The sequence below is a fragment of the Phascolarctos cinereus genome, unplaced genomic scaffold (genome assembly GCF_003287225.1).
Source record: "Phascolarctos cinereus isolate Bilbo 61053 unplaced genomic scaffold, phaCin_HiC Scaffold_9;HRSCAF=440, whole genome shotgun sequence".
In the NCBI taxonomy this organism is placed as follows: Eukaryota; Metazoa; Chordata; class Mammalia; order Diprotodontia; family Phascolarctidae; genus Phascolarctos; species Phascolarctos cinereus.
This window is the reverse complement of record NW_027556402.1, coordinates 24574521-24593185: the sequence shown is the minus strand read 5'-3', so window position 1 is coordinate 24593185 and position 18665 is coordinate 24574521. Positions and strand designations below refer to the sequence as shown.

Here is an 18665-nt window from a genome sequence, read left to right as displayed (position 1 = left end):
TTCACTTTTACTTCTCTCTCATTTAAGCATAATAGAAAGAATTTGGTGGAATTTTTGCTTTTGAAATTTTTTGAAAATAGTTTATATAATATTGTAATTAAGTATTCTATGATTATTGTATAAAATGCACTTGTGAATCCATCTGGTGTTGTTTGGGGGCACATTTGTGACTTGTTGAATTTTTTTCTGAGATTGGGATGTTTAACTTCTCCATTTTTTTTTTGCTTTATGAATCTGGACATTTTATATTTTTAAAAATATTCATTTATATCACTTAAGTTGTGGTAATATAGTTGAGTAAAGGGTTTCCATATGCTCCTAATTTGTTGTTACTTTTTCATGATTTGTACTTTTTCACTTTCTTTTTGGTACTGGTAGTTTGCTTTTCATTTTCCTTTATCAATTTAGCTAATGGTCTATTTATTATTTTTCAAAAATGTTCCTAATTTTATTTATTAAATTTTATTTTACTTTCAATTTGATTTTTAGAACTCCTCTTTTGATGTTTTTTGTAAAAAAAATTGTTTTCTACTTTTATTTAAATTAGAGTTGCAATCAAATTTGGTCATTTTTTCTTTTCTTTGTAAAATTATTTAGAAATGTAAATTTTCCCTTAAGGAATGCTCATCCCCCAAATTTTGGTATGTACTCTCATTGCTGACATTATTTTAAATGACATTATCTATTGTTTCTAGAATTTATTCTCTGGCCCACTTATTCTTTAAGCTACTTGAGATTCAAGTTACTTAGTCTCTGGTTAATTTTTAATCCTTTCTTTAATATCCATTCATTGAATATGTTTATGAAGGGCTTTGAACACCAGATAATTTTATATTTGATTTTGGAAGGAGCCACTTGAGTTTGCTGAGTAGGGCAGATGACATAGTCACATCTGTGCTATATGATGATCACTTTGACAGTCAAGTGGAAGACAAATTATAGTGAGGAGAGACTTGTGGCACAGAAACCAACCAGCAAGCTATTGCAATAGCCCAGGTGTTTAGACCCTGGACCAATGGAATAGCAGTATCATGTAAGAGAAAGGATTATATACAAGAGGTATTAAGAAAACAAATTTGCCAGTATTTAGCTTTAGATTAGATATAGGGAGTGACAGTAAGGAGTTGAGAATGACACTCATATCATGAATATGGATGTGTAGGAGGATGATGATAACCCTTGTCTGGGAAGTCAGATAGAGGTTTGGTCTTTGGGGGAAAGATAATTAATGCAGTTTTGGACATGTTGAGTTTAAGAAGCACTGAAGGGGCTGAGAATGGAAAAAAAATTAAGAAGCCCATCCAATTGAAGGCCATTGAAGAAGCAAGCAGAGAGGTTATGGCTAGATAAGTAGATTTGAGAATTGTAAGTATGATATTGATAATTAAATTCATGGGAGCTTATGAGAATACCAAGTGAAATGTTAGTGGTGGTGTTTGTCCTTCATTGTCAAAAAGAACCATTACATCAGGGAGATGATTCCATGACATGCTAATGAATTGGATTTAAGTGAGGCAGGGCTGTGCAAAGTCACCAGCCTCACTTTCTCCTCTGGAGCCATCTGGGTCCAGTGGCAAGATATAGATCACGATGACTGGAGATGGCCCTAGATGCAGTGAGAAGCCTTGGCCCTTTTAAGCTAAGGTCTTTAACAGGTCTCAGTTTGACTGAGGCAGCACCCGTTCAGTGATTAAGGCTAGATATGAAATGAAGGAGAGAATGGCCTCTTTTACCTAGTTTAAAAAAATCAATCTGGGAAGGGAAGACCCTCAGGGTTTCTAGCCAAATGTAAAAAAACCAAGTGAAATAGCACAGAGGGAAAAGAGAAAACAAGAGAAGACGGCCCAGGACAGAGCCTTTGTGGAAAACAGCTGAGTCATGGAAGCTGAATCCATAGAACAAGAAGCACAGTTGAGGAGAGTCTGAAGCATCTGCCCTAAATGACATTAAAATGTCTCCCCACAGTCTATTGCCTAAAGCACAAATCCTTTCCCTTTCATAGAATGTGAGTTCCATTAAGGCAAGCATATTTTTCATTCCGTCTGTAACCCCAGCACCCAGAATATTACCTAGAACATAGTAGGAGCATCTAGATGGTACAACAGATAGCATGCTGGGCCTGGAGTCGGAGAGACTCATCTATCACAGTTCAAATCTGGCCTCAAACACTTACTAGCTGTGTGACCCTGGGCAAGTCACTTCACCCTGTCTACCTCAGTTTCCTCATCTGTAAAATGAGCTGGAGAAGGAAATGGCCAGCTACTCCACCAAATGGGGTCAGGAAGAGTTGGACATGACTGAAAAACAACTGAACAACGAAAGAGGAATTGAGGGCATGGGAGTAGGGCAAGTGGCAAGGCCTGACTGTCTTCCACCTCAAAGGAATGTCTGTAACTGGTGACTCCCAACTTCTTCCCAGCCAGTCCCTCTTGATGGGCTGTATGACATAGAGACAGAAGAAAGGTTGAGATTGACCTGGTCAGCTTTGTTTGGGGTTTACCTACTGAGCCAAAGAAAGACCATAACAAAACAGTCTTTTCCTTCGAGGAACTTGAAATCTATTGTGAAACAACGTGTCCACAGAGAAGTAAATAAAAACTATGTGCAGAATATATGCAGAAAGTCACCTCAGACATACTTCTAGATGCATCTAGACCTTCTCCTGAGCAAAGGTCTTTGAGCTTATCTGATTTACATACTGTTCCATGGCACCTTAACCATCCCACTGTCATGCTGGGTGCTGGGGCTACCATGACAAACTTGAAAGAGGACTTTTTTTTTTTCCAGGGAGCTTCCATTTTATTGGAGGAAATATGTGTACATAGATACAAAAAGTAAATGTAAGACAATGGAGGTGAAGAACTGATGATTAAAACAAAACAGCAATTGAGAAATAAAAGTCCATTTTTATTTGTACATTCAATTGTGTCTACTGATGCATAGAATTAGTGACTAATAATGGACACAGAAAATCTGCCCATTTGGGTTAGTCAATGGATTATTTTTGTTTATACTTGCTATAGATCTTAAATATATTATTTCTTTTTAGAATCAACTTTAAACAGAAGTATGGGGAGAAGGTGCCTAATTTTTAAAGAGCTGAATTACTTTTCAGAGTTTAATTTATTATATTCATTTATGAATTTATTTATTATATTTTCCTTTGTATTCCTGTTTTGGTCATTACTTAGAAAATATTTTGGTTTTCTGTTTGTTTTACATTGGATAGAAAAGGCTTTCAAGAATAAAAGCTCTTCCCCTGCCCCAAGCCTCAGTGATTTCAGGCAGATTGTGACTCCATCCCCTTCAAAGTGGCCATGAACTATGGAGGCCTAATATGACATGTTAATAGTAAATATCTCATTAGTCTGGTTTATAGAAATGCTGGCTAGCCTCAAGAACTAGCAAGCAGAAAACTGACAGTTTAATTCAGTTGCTTCTCTTCAGAAGAAATGTCAGATTTAACTGTCCTCTGCACCCAGATTTATGGACTAGGCCTATACTCTTAACCAGATTACTTCCTTTTCTATTAACTGCTTAAAGTAGGGCAGCTGTCCAAGAAGCTGGTAGTAAATTTGATAATGTTGGCTATGTTAATCTGTTGGCTTTTCAGACTGAGGAGGCCTCAGATAATAGGATTAAAGTTTCACAATCTCAGGTTTTTCTATCCTAAGATAAGGATGTAATGAGAGTTGTGGAGTGTCTTAGGGAGGGAGAACATGTGGAGTGTTGTCATAATGGGTAAAACAGGAAAAAAGAATTGCCCTTGTCATTCATATTAATTAGCAAGATTTTAAAATCTTGGTTATTAATTATGAAGTTGAACCTTTAATGCCCTGTTCATACATTAGAATCAGATTCTCTTTTATGAGATAGGAAAGTTAGCAGGTAAAGATAGCAGAGAGTCTTCTCTATGTGTGTGTATCCTACATAAATATTTTCATTTGCATCTTTCAAACGTTTCCCTGAGTTAATATTCAGTCCTTCACCTTTTGACAGTTACTTGTAGGGCAGTTAGGATAGATAGACAAGTAACAATAAATTCAAATAAAATCCCTGCATAGAGCAACAGCAGTAAATCTTGATAATATCACCTTCATGTTTACCTGAATACAAAATACTTTGCTGAAGACGAAATGTGAGTTTATGAGCTGAACATGTTACAGGTGGGGGGGGGGAGAGGTTTCTTATGAGCAATTGATGGGAGGAATGAAGTGTGTCTGTAAATGCAGAGTTTTAAATTATGGAATCAGTAAGGTTAAAAATCCATGACTTTATTTCCAATTAGCCTTGTTCATTCAGACTTAGATTGAATCTTGAAATGACAAAGGAATCTTTGTCTTAAGAATTTACTTAAATTTTTCATTGTATATTTTTATATAGTGGGATCATGCTACTTACTCTTGTTGGGTTAATCCTCTTTGATAATTTTTTTTCAATATGACTTCCAATATAAAATGCAAATTTAAATACTTTAGTTGTATTTTCTAGCTATAGATACTTACCTGATAATCCATCGAGGAGAAATATATTAGAAACAGTCTTTGAAACAGAAAAATCAATCAGGATTTATTGAATACCTCACATGTTCATCCACTGGGATAACAAAGAAAGAAAAAGTGAAACAATCCCTCCTCTCAAGGCGTTCTTTCAGAGGAGATAGCATATACAAATATAAATAAATACAGAATATATATATATATATATTTTTAAAAAAACCCAAAATACTTGAGGGGAGGGTACTAATGTTTAGGGGGTTCAGGAATAGCTTCATGCAGATAATGGTGGATGAATTGAGTCTTGAAGAAAGTGAGGACATTCTTTTAGGTGAAGGTGAGGAAGGGGTGAGTTTCTGGCATGGGGAATGATAGTGCAAAGGCATAGAGAAGGGAGATGGAGTGCTTTGTGTAAGAAATAGAGAGAAATCCATTTTGTCTGGAACATAGAGTGAGAGAGGGGAAACACTATATTCTGAGGCTTGAAGGATCAGTTTGGGGCTGGATCATGTAAGACTTTAAAAGCCAAACATAAGAGATTGCATTTTGTTCTAGAAGTAATAGGAAGTCATTGAGGAGTGACATGGTCAGATCTGTCTGTAAGGGAAATGATTTTGGCAGCTGTGTGTAGGAAGGCTTTGCCTGGGGTGAAACATGAGGAAGGAGACTAATTGGGAGGCTCTTGGTGAGAGGTGATCAGACCTGACCTGTGGTGGTTGCTGTGAAAAGATAAAAGGGGTAGATGTAAGATGTATTGTGAAGGGAAAAATGGCAAGGTTTGTCAGCTAGTTAGATATATGGGGTGAAGGAGACTGAAGAGTGAAAAATATCAATGTTATCAGAGAGTTGGAGGAATGGTGGTGCCATTGACAGATATATGGAAGACTGGTAAATGAGAAGAGTGGGATGGAAAGATAGTGAGTTATGATTTGGATAAATTGAGTTTATGGTGTCTATAGTGAATACCATTTGGAACGTCCATTTGCCAGTAAAATACCTCAGCTGGATAGACAAATCTATGAGCCATTGGCATAGAGATGATAATTAAATCGGTAAAAAGACAGTATAATCACCAAGAGAAAGATTATATAGAGAATAGGTGGCCCAAGATAGATCCTTGGAGGTATATCTACAGTTAAGCTGCATATTATGGATATAGAGCCAGTAAAGTCAACAAGGAACGATAAGACTGTTGGGAGGTAAACCAAGAGAGAGTAGTGCCACAAAAATCCACAAAAATCCTGCAGCAGAGAATATGAAGTATGAAGACTAAAAACTCATCAGATTTGTGAATTGATCACTGTAAAGACATCAATTTCAGTGAAGTGATGAGGTTAGAAAGTAGATTCTAAAATCCTGAAGAATGAGTTTGGAGAGGGAAGCAAATAGTGGATAACTTTTTTTTTCCCCTAGGAATTTGATGGAGAAAGGGAAGGCAAATATTAGTGATAGCTGGAGAGGAGGGTACAATCTAGTGAAGGTTTTTTAAGGGTATAGAAAAATGGACATTTTTGAAGCTAGTAGGGAAGAAACAAGAATATAAGGAAAAATTAAACATTAAAGAAAGAGAGGGAGAACTGAGATGGCAATTTGCAATTTGGAAGGGCAGGAGGGGATATAATCCATGACATACCAGAAGGACTAACCAAAGGGAAGGGTGACTTCATTATCAGAGACAAATGAAAAGGAGAGTGGGGGATGCTGTCCAGGGGTGGTGAGATGAAAAGAAATAAGAGAAGTGGGCTCATGTCAAGTTTCCATTTTCTCAGCAGATGTGAGGTCCTTAGCTGAGATGATCAGGGGAAGAAGGTATGGAGTACTTGAAGACAGAAAGTTTGAAATAGCTTCTATTGAAAATAGGATAGGAAATGAGAGTAAAGGAATAAAGAAGTAAAAGGATTGCTTTGCTGTGGTAAGAGCCTATGTTGCAAAATGGCGGAGTGAAAGCAGTAACTTCCTTGAGCTCTCCCCCAAACCCCTCCAAATACCTTAAAAAAAATGGTTCTAAACAAATTCTAAAGCAGCAGAACCCACAAAAAGACAGAGTGAAGCAAATTTCCAGCCCAAGACAACCTGGATGATTGATCAGAAAGATGTATCGCATCGGGCAGGGAAAGGAGAGCGAGTCAGCATGGGCTCACAGGCCACAGCGAACTTGGAGCCTGCCTCAGAGGACTGAATCGCGGGCAGCTGTGGTGGTTTCCAGACTTCTCAACCCATGAACTCCAAAGACAACTGAGAAGGTCAATGGGAAAAGTCTGTTTCTGCGGTGAGAGAGGAGCTAGGTCTCAGAGCCAGTTCCAGATCCCAGAGCACTGAGCATGGGCCCTAGGGCTAAGGCTTCCTCCTGAGCTTCTGGCCCACAGACTGAGGGGGAATACAGCAGCTGATCAGAGGGGGATTGCAAGGATTTCTGCTAGTGCTGAGGCAGGAACCTCTTGCTTTGTCTGTGCTTGGATCTGGGTCACGGTTCTGCGCAGCGGTCCTAGGGCAAGGAGGAGCACTGGTGTGGTGGAGCAAACACCTTGCCCCTTATCATACCAGCTTGGGAGAACTAAAAATTTACAGATCCCTAGAAGTATCTCGGAGAACAGCTGTACAAACCCCCAAAGCTTGGGACAGTACATTCTCCACATTGAAAGCAGACTCTTACCTTAACAAAGAGTTTAAAACTCAAGTAATTGGCTAGGACCATGAGCAAGCAGTGCAAAGAGTCAGACTACATTATCTTACTTTGGTGACAAAGATGATCAAAACATACAACCAGAAGAAGACAACAAAGTCAAAGCTCCTATATCCAAAGCCTCCAAGAAAAATATGAATCAGTCCCAGGCCTTGGAAGAGCTCAAAAGGGATTTTGAGAAGCAAGTAAGGGAAGCAGAGGAAAAACTGGAAAGAGAAATGAGAGTGATGCAAGAAAATCATGAAAAACAAGTCAACAGCTTGCTAAAGGAGACCCAAAAAAAATACTGAAGAAAATAACACCTTAAAAAATAGCCTAACCCAAATGGCAAAAGAGGTCCAAAAAGCCAATGAGGAGAAGAATGCCCTACAAAGAAAAATTGGCCAAATGGAAAACAAAGTCCGAAAGATTACTGAAGAAAATACTTCCTTAAAAATCAGAATAGAACAATTGGAAGCTAGTGACTTTATGAGAAATCAAGACACTGTCAAACAAATCCAAAAGAGTGAAAAAATAGAAGGCAATGTGAAGTATCTCATTGGAAAAACAAGTGACTTGGAAAATAGATCCAGGAGAGAGAAGTTAAAAATTATTGGACTATCTGAAAGCCAATATCAAAACAAAAGAGCCTAGATATCATCTTCGGAAAAATTATCAAGGAAAACTGCCCTGATATTTTAGAACCAGAGGGCAAAATAGAAATTGAAAAAATCTACCAATCTCCTTCTGAAAGAGATCCCCAAAGGAAAACTCCTAGGAATATTGTTGCTAAATTCCAGAGTTCCCAGGTCAAGGAGAAACTATCACAAGCTGCCAGAAAGAAACAATTCGAGTGTTGTGGAAACACATTCAGGATAACACAAGATTTAGCAGTTTCTACATTAAAGGACCTCAGGGCATGGAATATAATATTCCAGAGGGCAAAGGAGATAGGATTACAACCAAGAATCACCTACCCAGCAAAACTGAGTATAATCCTTCAGGGAAAAACTGGTCATTCAGTGATATAAAGGACTTTCAAGCATTCTTGATGAAAAGACCAGAGCTGAATAGAAAATTTGACTTTCAAACACAAGACTCAAGTGGAACATGAAGAGACCACTTTCTCAGTCCAGTGAAGACTATGGACCCTTTCTCAGAATACAGTTAGCCACATCACAGGGGTTAAGAGTGCTGGTGCCCCTGTGATCTGGAAAATCAGCATAAAATGTTTCGGCCCTCTCTTCGTAACTGAGGAGATATCTAAATTATTATGGTATGAAAAAATAAAGTATGTTGATATTACACAATACTATACATACAAAAAAAAAGAGCCTATCTTGATATTAGACAGCATAAATTTTTAGAGTATCCTGTGCAGTCATTGGCATGAATTGCCATGGCTCCATTCAGCAGAAGGTGGATAGGAACAGACAAGCTGGACTATGTGATTAATCCTGGTGTTTGTTGTTTGACCTCCATTTGTGAAGAGGGGCAATGACATAACGAAGAGTCAGACGTGACCAAAATGACTAAACCACAGCAATGATCTCTCTCTATCTCTTCTCAGGCCTTTTAGACATCTCAAATTGGGTGTCCTATAGACATCTGGAACTCCATGTGTCTGAAACAGAACTCATTCTCTTTTCCCCAAAACCTTTCCCTCTTCCCAACTTTCCTATTGTTGTCAAAGGCACAACTCATCATGTGCACTCACTTCATATATCAATATTGTTGCCAAATCTTGTAATATTTACCTTTACAACTTCTCTCGGATAAGGCCCTGTTGATCCATTCCTAAAACTGCCACCATGGTATGCACCCTCATCACCCAATGTCCAGATTACTGCAGGAACCTTCTGGTTGGTGCTTCTGTCTCATCTCTCCCCAGGCTAGTCCATTCTCTACTCCACTGTCAAAGTGCTTTTCCTTCAGTGTAGATCTGACCATTAATTTCGTTCTCCCTACTCAATAAACTTCAGTGGATTTCTGGTAACTCCAGGTTCAAATATAAAATCCCTTTGTTTGGCATTTAAAGCCCTTAACTACCTGGCCCCTTCCTAGTTTTCCAATCTTTTTCCCCATAATACCTCTCTGTGCACTCTGTGGTCAAGCTATGTTGTCCTTGTTGTTCCTTATCCTAGATACGTTTCCTGACTTTTCACTGTCTTCCACACCTGGAATGCTCTCCCTCCTCTCTTCCACCTCTTGACTTTCCTGGCTCCTTTCAGGCATCATTGAAACCCCAGCTTCTGCAAGGAGCAGAATCTTTACCTGTTCCCCCAACAACCCCCTTGACCTTCTTTTGGTTTAGATATGTATATACATGTGTGTATGTACATATCTATTAGATGTGTATATACATGTGTGTATGTATATATATATATCTATTTTATATATATATACATATATACACACACACACACGTGTGTGTCTGTGTATATCCATTAGATATGTATATACATGTGTATATTTTATGCATCTGTATATCTATTAGATATGTATATATCATGCACATGTACACACATGTGCATGCATAACATGTATGTGATACATTGAACATATTGTTGGCATGTGTATATATAGGAATATGATATACACAAATAATACATATGCATATATTGAATGCATATGTTTTATGCAATGTTGAATGTAAAATACATATGTATAATATGTGTGTATAATATATAAATAATTCTACATAGTTATGTGCATGTTGTCTCCCCTTAGAATGTGAGCTCCTTGAGGGCACATGAGGTTTTTGCCTTTCTTTATATCCACAGAATTTGATGCAGTGTCTGGCACATAACATGAGCTTACATGCTTATTGACTGACTGACTGACTGGCTAGAGGGAGCAAGCTAGGCCCTTATGTTGGAGATGCCACTTGAACACATCCTTGAAGGAAGCTGAAAATTCCCAGAGACAAAGGCAGGGAGGAAGATGAATCCAGGCACGTGGATCACTCTTTGCAAAAGAAAGAAGGCAGGAGACAGAATACCATGGACCTGTTGTAGGAGGTAGTCTAATTTAAATGTACCATGGAGTAATTGGGAGGGAGAGAGTAAGTAAATTGAAATCTGTTGGAGTTTTTGAAGGATTTTAAATTGAATTTTGAAGGAATTTAAGGATGTCAAGTAAAAAAGTTTGTATTTTTCCCCTATAATAATAATAATAATAATTTCTTACTAAGTGTCACTCACTATGCCAAATTCTTGACAGAGACTATTTCCTTTAAGAAGAGGGAGGGACTCCCTGAAAGTTGTTGAATAGGAAAGGCATGTCAGAATGGTGTTTAAGAAATGTCATTTAGGCAGATGTCATGAGGAGCTTCTGAAGAGGGGGGAGATTGGAAGCAGAGAGGTTAATTGGCATTCTATTACAATATCCCTTGTGAGATTTCATCAGGACCTGAATTGTGGTAGAAAAGGAACAGATACAAAAGATCTTGTGGAAGTAGAGTCACCAAAACCGAAAATAATGAAACATTTGAGGGAGGTGAGGGCTAATGAAGATTCATGGGTGATTTTCAAATTTCAATCTGAGTGACTGAAAAGATGATATCAATCTTCACAGAAATAAGGAAGATCTGGTTCACATGCTGCCTTTGCTATTTATATGACCTAGGGGAAAGTCATTGGGCCTCAATTTCCTGATCTGTGAAATGAGGTGAAGGGATTAGACTAAATGTTTTCCAATTTTCCATCTCTAAACCCTAAAATGTTGAAATTGCTGCAGATAATTTACAATACTTTAAATTGTATTTGGATGACTATAGCAGTGTGTTAACCCTGAACCACTAATTAATATCTTGCCAATACCATTTGGAACAGTCTTTTAAAAATTAATATAGATTGATGGTGATTAAAAGTGGATGTAACAATGATTATAGCCTATCTAAACCAGTAGTTTTAAATCTGTCAGTTTTTTATCCTTATAAAACCTATCTACTTTTTATTGCCTTCTATAAGGAAGGAAAAAAAAAAGATAAATGTGAGATAATGGAACATATCAAATTTTAACATAGGAGCTACTGCCTTTTGATGTGTGTCACTTTTTAATGATTTATACTTTAATAGGATTTAAAAATAAAATCTATTTTAATTACAAATAATGTTATATTAATGTGGCTTCCTGTCACTATATATATATATATATGCATATATTCTCTCTCTCTCTCTCTCTCTCTATATATATATATATATACATATATATACATATATATATACACATATATACATATATATATATACACACACACACACACACATTATCTATTCACATTATCTCTCTGCATAAACACATTATCTACATATACACATATATGTTTATATATATATAGAGAGAGTGTTCTCCTTTTGTTTCGTTCTAAGATCGATTTTGCAACTTGTATAGTGGGAAAATGTTTAATGTAAATCAATCATTCTAGTTTAAATTGTCTAAGCACAACTTTTATTATCAAATAATCTTTGTGAGACAGCTAAGCCTATAATAAAGTTTAAATGCTTTTCAAAAGACATAACATTCAGAGCACAGTAGGCTTTTTATTTGAATATCTTTCTTTTTTGTCCTAGTATTCCTTTTCCTATTTCTCTGTTGTTTGTAGATACACAGTTTTCTTGATATTTTTAAATCAGAGAGTCACTAATTGAAAATCTTCTGAAGATTAATGATTTTGACCTAAAAATGCAATTTTAACCTAAAAATTGATCTTTGAAAGCTGGTTTAATCCATGCAAATAATGACCAATCAATGATAATTCATCTGGATTAGAAGAGGATATGTGCTGACAAAAAAAAATAACTGTGTTGTCATCATCTTCTCCTCCTTCTCCCCTTTTTCTCTTCCTTCTTCTCCTCTTCCACTTCCTCCTCCTTTCTTTTGTCCCCCTTTACTCAAAATAAACAGCTAACGTGGGAAATATTTTAAAAAGTTTAGTAGGTTGCTTTGGAAATTTTGGAAACTGATACAGCACAAAAGTTTGTGATGTTCAGATGCTTTTATGAAGCTTAAATAAGACTGCATTAAGTGCTTTAATGCATTGGCTTTCTGAAGTCTTCTGATTATCATCCTGATTTGTACCTTTAGTATTTAAATCAGAATGAAATAGCTCTAACTTCTTTTTTTTACCTTTAATTATATATGCTACCTTTGCCATGGTTTCATTGGGCAGAAAGGGGGAGAAACAGATTCTGTGCCTTTTTTGAATTGATCTCAAATTTTACCAAAAAACAATCTTTCCCAGAAAACACGGAGTCCTAAAAATTTGTTTCTACCAATGCTTTAAAGTCTTATTACCAATTTCAGATAGTATCCATGATTTATTTTTTATCCAATTTTGCTTGTATATGATTTATATATCTATCCATCTATCTATATCTGTCTGTTTCAATGTATATAGATAGATTCAGAAATAAATAACAATTTTCTTTGACAGCATGATTTTATGGGGTCTGCTTAAATGGACCAAAATTATATGTGACTTAAATTTGTGAGAACTTTTTTTGGATGTTCTGTTGGTAACTGTAGTAGATTTTCTTAGCTCAGATCAAAATTATTGACTCTATTTGAAGAATATTATGAAAAAATGTACATACATAAACATATGTATATTAGAATTTTTCATTTAAGTGCTAATGTTTATTTTAGAATGTATATATATATATATATTTTATGTATATATATATTTAAAGCTCATTATGTTGATTTTAAAGACTAAAACATTAATTTTAGCAATAAATATCAACCCAAGTATCATTTAATTATAAACACCATGAACTTAATTCTTCAGGAAGCATCTCTAAAAGGGGTTTTATACATGGCTTTAATCTGTTAAAATACTCTACTTAAAATTTATAATTGGGGTATTTTACATCAATTAAGTTGGTATCTAGTTTGGTATCTAGTTAGGAAATACTGAAAGCTACTAAAACATGGATGTACTCAGTGTCTTTGACATAGGAAAATGGAAGTTAGAAAGATTAAGGAAGAGGCTCTGTTCCGAGAACTTGCTGTGCCATTTCTTGGAGCATTTTAACAAAGTAAAACAGCTCCTTGAGATAGTTGTATGATTGTCATTTGTGTTAGGTAATTTAAGTATTTGTAGTAGTAGCTCTCCATCCCCCCATGCAAATGAGTATTTCCTTAAAAGGCTCTAGACTTGGCTGTTTCATGGAACTACAGCTCAGACTATTGAGATCCATTCCTGGTTTCCTGAGTACCAAACAGCCACTATTAACTTCAAGAGCTCTCTGATGTTTGACTGGTGGCTCATAATTGGCATCTCAAGCAGGAAAGCTTCATTTTGCTGAATCAACTTGAGTTTTCCTCAATGCCTATGAATATCTTTTCCCTGCTGTGGCTAAGTAAAATTTTTGACTTTTGAATGATCTACTAATGTCTCATGTCATTCTAATATCATGCATAGACTACCAGTATAGTGAACTGAGTCAGGCGCAATCCAGAACCTGATTTGATATGTAAGGAAATGACAGTCATAGGATATTAAGCAGAAAAGGAAATATAAGTTACTGTTGAGATAGAGATAATTTCTTCCTTCAAATGATTGAAAAGGACCTAAATGTGAGAGAAAAATATGGTAAAATTGTCGACATTGTTATGAACACATAACAGTCAGGAGTTGAGTTGTAATTGTTTTATTCAAAGTACTGGAAATAAAGAGGTAAGCTACAAAAATATATGCAAAATATATAGTTTTTCCTAATGTGATATTAGGGATAGTAATTAATTAGATCTATTGGTAATCAATTGTATTTAACTTATGAGAACAGATTCCTCTTAATAGGTAAGGTCTGCATAAAGATAATTTCCCTGTGATGAGACAGACATTATGACAAAAATTCAAGACACTATTCTGTAAATATAGTTGTTTTCAAAGCTATTGTATTAACTATTGAATTGACATTGTTTTTAGATTAGGGTACTTTTAATTTATTGTATACCTGAAAATGTAGTTCTCAGAAATTTATATTATTATGTCAACCTTAAGACAAATATGTTTTTGAATTTATTATTTTTCTAATCTGTTTTACATTTCTATGTTGGTATGTTATGTAAGTAATTATACCTGTCAAGTTTCCTCTGTGATCTAATAGAAAATGACTATTACCAAAACTGTTCTAAATAAATTCCTGAAATACACTTCCACTTATCTTTTTCCCTGGTATTAATGAAAATGGATATGGACAGCATTTCTAATAATTCTATTTATGGTAAATATGGTCTTTGAAAAGTGAGAAAGTAAGGGGGATAAAGCTTAAGTTCACTTTTTAAACTGTTTGGCACCAGCAATTATTCATTTTTTCATTAAGGTAGTAAGTTCAAGATTTTTCAACACACGTACACATGTGTGCACACAGACACTTGGAAAGTGACATGCAGGTGAGACATCTCAAAAGACATCGTCTGATGAAAACGTAAAATGTTTTGCTGAAATAGTAGCTCATTCCAAAGTTATTTCTACTTTTCCATCTCCCTGAAATTTCCCTTTCTCTCTACTTATATAACTATTACTCTAGTTCAGAGCCTCATCAGCCCTTTCTTGAACTACCATTTAGCCTTCTTCTTTGTCCCCACCTCAGGTCTTCCCCCACTCCATCCATCCTTCACTCAGCAGCCAATGTGATTTTCTTTGCCATAGCTCTTACCATATTATCCCCTGCTTACTGAGCTCTAGTGATTTCCTGTCATCTCCAGGATCAAATACAAAATCCTCTGTTTGGCACTGAAACATTTTATGACCTGGCACCTTTACTCTCGTCCATTCATATAACATTCTAGCAGTACTGGCCTACTCACCATTCCTCAAACACAACGCTCCACCTCCTGTCTCCCTGCCTTTACATGGGTTTTCTCCTGTGCCCAGAATATTTCCCCCCCTCACCATTACTTCTGATTTTTCTTGGCTTTTTTCAAGACTGAAGTCAAATCCTACCTTCTTCTAGAATCCTCTCCTAGTCCCCTCAGCTGCTAATCCCCCTTTCAAATTACCTTTCATTTGCACCACATCTATGTCACAGCTACGTAGGTGTTTTCATGTCCATCTCAGTAGAATATATACTCTTTGGCTGCTGGGACTGCTTTTTAGCTCTCTACGCATCCCCAGTGCTTAGCACTGTGATTGGCACATAATGAATGTTTAACAAATGTTTATTGACTTAACTGTGATGAGAACCTAGACTTGGCCGAAGAAACTCTGTCTACTGGTGGGGGGGAAGTATCTGTTTTTGTAACGAAGATACAGAATGAGATTTGAATTAGTTTAGGAGCAAAGTAATATTTATAAACAATTATGTTTCCTAATTTGAGCCACAATAGACATAGGGACTGATCGTTTTCCAACGCCATCTTGTCTTAAGAGGATTGCCTAAAACGCTCAGGGGTAAAGTGACTTGCCAGGCTCAAATAGCCAGAATGTATTCAAGGTGGGAATTGAACCCAAGTCATCTTAATTCTGAGGCGTGGTTTCTGTCCACTATACCATGGCAACTTTCTCTATACTGTCCTATAAAATCTAATATAAACAGTACCTTTATAAAAGTAATTGTCCAGCTTTTTGGTCTCTGAACTCTTAAACTATTGAAAACCCCTTCACACTCTGAAAAAAATTATTGAGGACTCCAAAGAGCTTTTCTTTATGTCTATCGATATTTACTACATTAGGAATTAAAACTGATCTTTTTTAAAAAATGTATTAATTCATTTAAAAATAAGGACAGTAAGTCCATCATTGGTTAATATATTTATGAAAAATAATTATATTTTGCAACACAAAAAATTAGTGAGCAAAGTGCATTGTTTTACTTATTTTTACAAATACCTTAAATATCTAACTAATAGAAGACAGGTGGAATCTTATATCTGCTCTTCCATTCAGTTTGTTACAATATGGCATTTTGGCTTAAGCATATGAAGAAAATCCAGCTTCACGCATATATGTGATTGGAAATGGGAAGAGTATTTTAATAGGTAAATAAGTCTTAGCATTGTCTTAATATTATATAAAAAATTCTTTTGATATTACAGGCCCCCTGAAAGGTCTTGAGAACCCCCATGGGTCCATGGACCACACTTTTGAGAACCCTTGCTTTATAGAATGTTGCAGCTTTAGGTTTTTTAAGAAGATATGTCTACAATTTCAAGATATCATTTTAGGAGGAAAAATATGGCAAAATCAAAAGAAGTACAGTTGTAGAAAATATAACAAAGTTCTAATTAAAGATTACAAATAGTTTGAATAAACTTTAGAGTTTTTATGGAGGAATAGAGAGGGCTAATCAAAATACCGATACCATCTCATAAAATAAATTACTTTAAATATAAATATTTCAATGATATTATGTTATCTTTTTCTATTAATATGTAAATTAGTTCTTTCCCATTGGACCAAACAAAACAAATCTGAACCCTCTTGTACATGATACACTTCCAGATTCATGAAGATAACTAGTGTGTCTATCCTGAGACTTCTTTTCTGTACCAATTTCTTCCTGTCAATTCTTTCTACCAGTCTTTCTACCAATCTTTTTGGGATTAGACTTCATGATCTTGGTTGCCCACTCCTGAAAGCTACCTAGATTAGTGGTGTCAAACTCAAATAGAAATGGAAGCCACTAATCCATCCCTGTAGACCACATATAGAATTAGTTTTTAAAAGAAATATTGTCTGTGTTTTATTTTATTTTTATTTACTTTGTTAAATATTTTCCTTTAATCTTGTTCAGGTGACCCTGGGATTATGGTATTTGACAGCTCTGATCTAGGTTATCAGTGCCTTTCCCAAAAGGTGATACCTAGAATTGAACACAGTTCTCCCTGTATGGTCTGACTAGGGCAGAGAATAATGAGATAATCCTCTGGAAATTATTGCTTAAAGCATCACAGGATCATATGGCTTCTTTGGGCCTCTCTTTTATCCTTCAGCTGCATATTGAACTTGTAACCTGCCAAAACCTCCAAATCATTTTTGTAGACCGAACTGTTGCCTGACTAGGTCTTCCTTTATCTTATGCATAGAAGTTGATCTTTAGAACCAAAGTGTAAGATCTGACATTTTGCACCCTAGCCACTGTACCATACTGCCCCTAAAGAAATGATCAATATAGTCATTAAGCTGTCAGAAAGAAAATTAGCCAGTTTCTAATGGCTACATTACCTACAGAAAAGGAGGTGATGAAGGGTGAGGTCAATGATATTTCTGACTTTTTTTGAGAAATATTATATATATATATATATTTATTATATGCATATATATAATACATATACATATATGTACACATCATATATAGTATATATGTGTGTATATCATATATATGTACACACAAACACACATATATGTGTATATGCATGTATATGTATATATATGTATATGTACATATACATATATATGTATATATATATATATATATATATATATATATATATAGAGAGAGAGAGAGAGAGAGAGAGAGAGAGAGAGAGAGAGAGAGAGAGAGAGAGAGAGAGAGAGAGAATAATTTAGTAATTTAGTTTGGGGAAAAATTTAATGGGGTGATATGGGTGATAAGGGGAGTTTTTGTGTTTCTCTCTTCTAAAAGATAATTTGAATTCCCTTTATGCTACAAGAAACAAACAAATAATAAAATAATGGCTTTCATAGTTGGGTGTTGTCATACAAGAATCTTCTTTGTAGCGTTAGTTGATAATAGCTGACATTTTTGTAGGGATTATTGGGTTTTAGAAGTACTTTATGTAAATATATAATATGATACAATAATCTAATGAAGCAAGAAGAGACAAAAATTACAATCTATGTTTAATAGATAAGGAGAATGAGACTGAGGAAAATTAAATGACTTTTCCAAGATGACTAAGTTTTTCATCCCAAATAGAACCATTTGTAGTTAGAGGGCAGAGTTAATTAGTAGTCATTCTTGTCTTTTTCCTACAACCTAAAACCTTTTACATTGCTTTTTCAGCTGATTAATTTATTTGTAAACATTGAACAACATTTTAAGCTTTTTTAATATTTATAGCAAAATATTTTGCAAAGTTTTCTGCAAAAGAAAGCTGTTTCAGGTTGCTTCTGACCAGCTTATGAAATAAATGGCTTCAAAAGATGTGCATCACCCTCAGAAAGCAGATTATTAAAAAAAGAAAAAACATGGAAGCTTTATGCTTTATATTGCTTTAGATGCTATTTTAGAGTATATTCCTTTTTACTGTGCTGTATCAAGATGGAGCCATCAAGGAAGGATTCTGGCAGTGGGGGTCAGCCCACCTGGGAGGTAGACAGCTGTTAGAGCTGACTCCAGCTCTTGTCAGCATTAATGACCTGCATTTGACACTTCATCCCAGCCATCCTTGTTTAGTGTACAATGTACTGTATTAGAATAATTACTACCTGTCATCCTCTATTTAACAGATATCCTTCTCTTAGTCAGCCCAGACATGCAAGTGACATGTGATAGTATACTAAGCAGTGTTGACCGCTGATGCGTCATCCGGTT

At 35.6% G+C, this 18665-nt stretch overlaps 1 protein-coding gene across 3 annotated transcripts in view; it reads left to right on the top strand.

The window, feature by feature from the left end:
* The window catches only part of ANTXR2 (ANTXR cell adhesion molecule 2), a 210571-nt gene that overhangs the window by 146246 nt on the left and 45660 nt on the right, over positions 1–18665 (top strand). The window lies entirely within an intron of this gene.